The sequence below is a fragment of the Pinus tabuliformis genome, chromosome 2_1, assembly GCF_031772625.1.
Source record: "Pinus tabuliformis cultivar Carrire ecotype Pingquan chromosome 2_1, CPIR1, whole genome shotgun sequence".
NCBI classification, from domain to species: domain Eukaryota; kingdom Viridiplantae; phylum Streptophyta; class Pinopsida; order Pinales; family Pinaceae; genus Pinus; species Pinus tabuliformis.
Genome location: NC_142299.1, coordinates 435116826 through 435123698, shown reverse-complemented (window position 1 = coordinate 435123698; position 6873 = coordinate 435116826).

Here is a 6873-nt window from a genome sequence, read left to right as displayed (position 1 = left end):
CCTCTACGACCATTGTTGTTTATGTTGTGAGATCAGGGGCTTCCTCTTCTGATGACGATGAGTAGCCCTTTTCATGTCGTATATGTTTATGCCTTTGGTTATTTGGGAAGTTTAGTGTTCTATATTTCAGATTCTGGGAGTTCATTCCACACATTCAATGTGTCACTACTGCATCATATTTTTGAGTCACATTGACCTACTTTGTGGTCATTCACTGGACGTTAAATTTATCTTATTCATCTATGGAATTATCCCTGGGAAACTAAAAAAGAAAGCATCAGAAAATAGATAAACAATGTCGTTTGTTCAAATCTTCGATGTACTCACTTTGGTGAAATAATTGTAGTTATTACTCGCTTATCTTAGACAAGATTTGTAAAAATTATCTAGAAGTTTGCCTCATGTCAAGCTTCCGTACAATTTGTACTAAGTTTATTTTTAAATTTCGATTGAAGTTGTAGTTTAGTACAAATGAAAGGGAAAGTCTGGTATAACAAAATATTTCATGTAAGACCCTGCGTGTGAACTCTTGTGTATGCATAAATCATACCATACTTCACATAGTGAGCCCATACCTCCAAGGGTTCTTCCGTGTTCTACCATTCATACCCACAATTAAATTCATGCATCCTATATACCTTGAAATGAAGCGGATATGCTCCTTTAGTTTAGAAATTCTGCACCTTTTCTGCCTAGACATCATGGTAAGGAAAAAAATGATCCCTTATGCATTTTTATTTGATGCCAAATAGAGGTTAAACATGAAAATGAATTTAGGTTCAATAAAAATGAAACTACCTAACATATGAAGACATTGTTTCATGTTGTTAAATAACAAATTTTGTTAGAGAGGCAACTCACCTTGCATTTACGTACCAAAAAGGCATCCAATGCAAGAAGAAAAAGCCAAAACAAAATGTAAAGAACAAAATAGGGATTTGACAGAAATTAATCTATTAATAGGTTGGTCAGTTTTTAAAATATTTTTGTCCACAAGGCCAACTATTCTAGGGGATGAAAAGCACATCTCACTATAGAATTCCTGTGCAAATGGAATAAGGTGACAAATGAATAGCTCTAAAGTGTTGTAAGAAGCACCCACTCAATTCCAATGACAAAGAAGATATCCCAACTTTGCATTGCAGCAGGTAAAAGGTATATAATGCTACATACTACATTATTAATAATCTTGCTCCTATATTCACAACTATAAGTAATGAAGTTTGGTTAATATATGTTACGACATATTATTTGTGATTATTAACTAAAAATTGCACCACATTGATGTAGGAGCATCCGAACACCTCAATGAAGAAAATTAGAGAAAGAGGACATGTGGACAACCACATGGACAGCTAGGCCAACCTTGAGCAAGATTCGGTTAATGAACTAATTTTAGTTAAAAAATCAGTTAAAAACTGAATGTATGGATAATAAAGAACTGAAGGATTCATGAGAGAATCAAGAAAGGAAAAGAGAGGAAAAACTTGTGCGTACGAGAGAGGCAAAATGTAGTTGCTCGAGAAATCTAGGTTAAGGCTGAGATGCCTTAAAGCTCTAATCTGAGTTTGTAAATAAAGAAAATTCTTCTTTGTGAAATTGTGTCTTTTTGTTTGTTTGGAAAAGATGTCAATTGAGTTCATGTTTCTGTGGCTCTGTAATAGTTTTCTGTTCTCGAAGTTACTTTCTGTTTGCCTTACAAGTGAGGTTTCACCATTGCAGTGATAAGTTTTCTGAAATCGACTTCTAGCAATAAATTCAATGTAACATTTTAATGACTGGAGTTTTTAAGTTTTTCAGTGAGCGAAAAGATTCAATGAGTACGGAAATTGAAGTTACTCGCAGGCGGAGGCAGCAACTCGGCTCAAACAAAGGGCTGAGGAGAGGAAAGATGGACGTGACGCAGCAGATTATGGCGAGGGCAATAGAGAAAGCAGTCGACTACAACAGAGTAGCCAGTGACACAAGGAAACGAGTTATTGGCTTGTTGCTGAGAACTCAGAAAAGCCAGGAGGCGTGGAAGCTTCGTGCAGGATATGGTGTCAGCTTGCCACCTGGACGAGACTATAGCTCTGGCAAAGGCCCTGTTGCTGGTGCGTCTTGGAATGCAGGCTATGGTGGCAGTGTTGGAAGTCGGATAGATCGCCAAAGTATGGGATCTAGTTGTTTTGATGATCATCATGATGAGAGAACGTTGCTTCGACATGAGTATGAACGAAGAGAGGAGGATTTGCGAATAGAACGTGAAAGGGGCGAGGCAAGCAAGGAAGAGGGTTTGTCAGCAAAAAAAAATGGAAACGCCCAGGCCAGGAGGCTATTGGAAAAAGAGAGAAGCACCCGGCCAAAATCAAGTCAAAATCCCTCACAGAAAAGGACTTGGATGATGAAGTGGACGTTTTTCACAAACAACGAGATAAGACTTTACGGATATAAATGATGATGAAGAAGAATCAGATGAAGAATTGGAGCAGCCAGCAGTTTTTGATCTTAAGGGTGAGAGCAGTGAAGAGAATGAAGAAGAAAGCGATGATGATGAACAGCTTACAGGTCTTGCTGCAATCGGGAAGCAGCTGCCTGGCGAGAGATGTCTTTCCTTGTGGTTGGATCAGTGGGAAGTGCTGCGCAAACCATGTTGAGAAGATTGTGAGAAAGTTCAAACAAGCTTCGTGGGCCCATAACCCACAAGTCCCAAGGTCGGACTTGTAAGAAAAATATGGAAAACGGAGACCCCAGAATTCGTTTTCATCAAGTGGTATCAGAGCAGGAAAGATTTCCTGCAGAAAGGAGTTTATGCATGCGAAGAAAAGAGGTACGAAGAAAGAAGAGGTACATTTTGTTGAAGATTTGTAAGCTTGTGAAGGTGAGAAGATTGCAGCAAACCTGGAGAAGGAGTGCTCAATGGGTTCGAGAGGAGAGAACCGCAGAGATGCCGAGAGGACTAAGCTCAGCAGAGAAGCTTGGTAGGGCATCTGGTAGCAGGGAGGACTTGCTATTGTAGAGGTTTGATTGCAGCTCACAGAAGGCAGTTCCACTGAAGAAGAGAAACAGTGGATAGAATTGCTCAGGAAAAGCATATGACCAGGAGGTCATAATTTTGTACCTCGGGAGCATATGACCAGGAGGTCATAATTTTTGTACCTTGGGAGTCTGATGCAAGAGCATCCGGACACCTCAATGAAAGAAAATTAGAGAAAGAGGACATGTGGACAACCACATGGACAGCTAGGCCAACCTTGAGCAAGATTCGGTTAATGAACTAATTTTAGTTAAAAAATCAATTAAAAACTGAATGTATGGATAATAAAGAACTGAAGGATTCATGAGAGAATCAAGAAAGGAAAAGAGAGGAAAAACCTGTGCATACGAGAGAGGGAAAAATGTAGTTGCTCGAGAAATCTGGGTTAAGGCTAAGATGCCTTAAAGCTGTAATCTGAGTTTGTAAATAAAGAAAATTCTTCTTTGTGAAATTGTGTCTTTTTGTTTGTTTGGAAAAGATGTCAATTGAGTTCATGTTTCTGTGGCTCTGTAATAGTTTTTTGTTCTCGATATTACTTTCTGTTAGCCTTACAAGTGAGGTTTCACCATTGTGGTGATAAGTTTTCTGAAATCGACTTCTGGCAATAAATTCAATGTAACAGTTTAATGACTGGAGTTTTTAAGTTTTTCAGTGAGCGAAAAGATTCGATGAATACGAAAATTGAAGTTACTCGCAGGCGGAGGCAGCAACTCCACTCAAACAAAGGGCTAAGGATAGGAAACATGGACGTGACGCAACAGATTATGGTGAGGGCAATAGAGAAAGCAATCGACTACAACAGAGTAGCCAGTGACACAAGGAAACGAGTTATTGGCGTGTTGTTGAGAACTCAAAAAAGCCAGAAGGCGTGGAAGCTTCGTGCAGGATATGGTGTCAGCTTGCCACCTGGACGAGACTATAGCTCTGGCAAAGGCTGTTGCTGGTGCGTCTTGGAATGCAGGCTATGGTGGCAGTGTTGGAAGTCGGATAGATCGCCAAAGTATGGGATCTAGTTGTTTTGATGATCATCATGATGAGAGAACGTTGCTTCGACATGAGTATGAATGAAGAGAGAAGGATTTGCGAATAGAACGTGAAAGGGCGAGGCAAGCAAGGAAGAGGGTTTGTCAGCAAAAAAAAATGGAAACGCCCAGGCCAGGAGGCTATTGGAAAAAGACAGAAGCGCCCCGGCCAAAATCAAGTCAAAATCTCTCACGAAAAAGGACTTGGGATGATGAAGTGGACGTTTTTCACAAACAACGAGATAAGACTTTACCGGATATAAATGATGATGAAGAAGAATCAGATGAAGAATTGGAGCAGCCAGTTTTTGATCTTAGGGTGAGAGCAGTGAAGAGAATGAAGAAGAAAGCGATGATGATGAACAGCTTACAGGTCTTGCTACAATCGGGAAGCAGCTGCCTGGCGAGAGATGTCTTTCCTTGTGGTTGGATTAGTGGGAAGTGCTGCGCAAACCATGTTGAGAAGATTGTGAGAAAGTTCAAACAAGCTTCGTGGGCCCATAACCCACAGGTCCCAAGGTCGGACTTGTAAGAAAAATATGGAAAACGGAGACCCCAGAATTCGTTTTCATCACACATGTTGCAAAGGAAAAGTTGTAACTTGGCAGTAGCAGTAGCATAGGAAAGAGTAGCATTAAATTGTTACTCTTCCATGATGACAATGAAAGCATCAATTGCAATATTTGGAGCAAAAGTCATTGATGTGGTTGATACTCAAAACCAATTCAACAATTTCAAACATTGTGAAAGCATGCAAAAGAATAAGAACTTTGTTCATGAAATAAGAGCCATTTTCAAACATTCTCTTGTGGTCTTCCAGATATGCAAAGATCAATGTGAAGAAACCCTTGGCCCTCATTCGAAGTTTTGTTGGACCCACCAGCCTCTATTTCTTCTGGATCCATTTTACTATATCTTGCTCCTTCAATTGAATGTACATCAACTTATAAATCAAGGCATGGTCCTTCATAAACTTCCATGATTCCTTTAGTTGATTATTGGGAATGATGTACTTGGGTTTTGATGTTACCTTGGGGAGGCACTGCCCCCACAATCTAGACTACAATTGGGCCCCAAAACATGGTTTCCTTCATCCCAAAATTTTATGTAGAGGAACAGTTTGGTCCATCTGTGGGTTTCTGTGATCCCATAACAACATTGCGATTGGAGGGGATTGCGAGCGTCCCTGAGGTACCACTCATATGGCTCGTCAATGGAAGCAGTTGATAAGAAAATGAGAATTAAAGCACTCAAATATGGAAAAAAATCATAGTCGTGATTCAGTAAAAAAGCCTGTAAGGGCAAAGACCGCATGCAAATAATTTTACTGTCAATGGTCGTTTCTAAAACATAATCAAGAATAACATAATGGAATATTGGCACCACATTAGAAAGTTGGAAGAAAAAAAAAAATGAGAATTGAGATATTGTGTAATATTTGATTCCAACGCCAATAGAAGATGTCCAAGTATTCCTTTTGGTCCATCTTGAAATGATCATGAAAATCAACAAACAGAGATGTAGGGCATGGCCCCTCTTTCCCATTGTTCATCATATCCATAATTGGAGTGAAGATCATGAACCAGATATAAGATAAACCAAAAAACACAACGCTCCATCAATCGTGTAAAACAACAACTGTTAAATTTAATTTGTTAATCAGAAAGAGAAGCGTAGAGATTCATAAGTGAAAGAGAATTGGAGAAATTCTAAAGTGTATGTTACGTGATTAAATGTGCATTGCTGATAGAAAGATCGTTGATTGATGGTGAGGAAATTGCTATCGGCACAGCCAGGTTTGCAAAAATTCTCAGGTATTCAATTTTCCACAAATAACGTAATTGCAATTATATGCAGATCAAAGTTATTGTCCAATTAATTTGCATCAAATTTTATCGTGAAACCATTGTTGACATTTTGGAGACCACTCAAATGTGGGGGCCAATCATGACGTTATGCATGTGGGGTTTAGGAGTCTCCGATTGCTCATCATCCAGGATTATGTCACCCGAAAAACATCATTTACTAGGTCATATATCACAATAGTGTGTGATTTTACCTTCAATCTAATTCTCACGTATGTAAACCTTGATTTGTCGACATGAAGTTTCGTATATTCCAAGTTTGGTCCTTGCTTCCAATTTGATGGAAGAATATTGGAATCACTAACTATTTTTGAGTTGTAGCATATTTTTCTCTTATTTTCTTTGTTTCATTTTCTTGATATATGGTCGTTTTCGATACATGTTTTGCTTGCCTCTTTGTTTCGTTCACTCATTTGGTTTTCTAGCTAAAATTAACACTGATAAGCATCGATGGGCTTTGGGAGAGACCTATTGCTATAGAAAATGAACGACCAGTCCTTCCGGCAATCTACAATGATGTAAAATACTACGAATCAGAGAAAACCATTTTCCTATCTTCCATTGAAGACCTATATAAATGGTGAGTGACATGATATAGCTGATTTTATTATATATTTGAAAAGTGTTTATCCTGGAGAAGGAGATGAAGATGAAACAAATTTTAATTCTAACATCGTCAAGCATGAAATGGTCAAGTCTCTTAGCGATGCTTGTGGACCTAGCCCAACCATTTCTCCAGGTTAGAATAAAGGGAGCCGAAAAAATATCCACCGAGTGGATCTTGCCAAAAAAATCGATGAAGTACCCCGCCAATGGGTCCAGTCTGTAGTGACCCCACCATACCTCATTATCTTCAATGGTGAGGTTCAAATAACCCGCCAAAATAATGGATACCATCTTTAACAGGTAGCAGGATTCCAATTTATCCCAAAAGTATCTTTTGGAAGAATAAGGCGCATATGTATTAAGA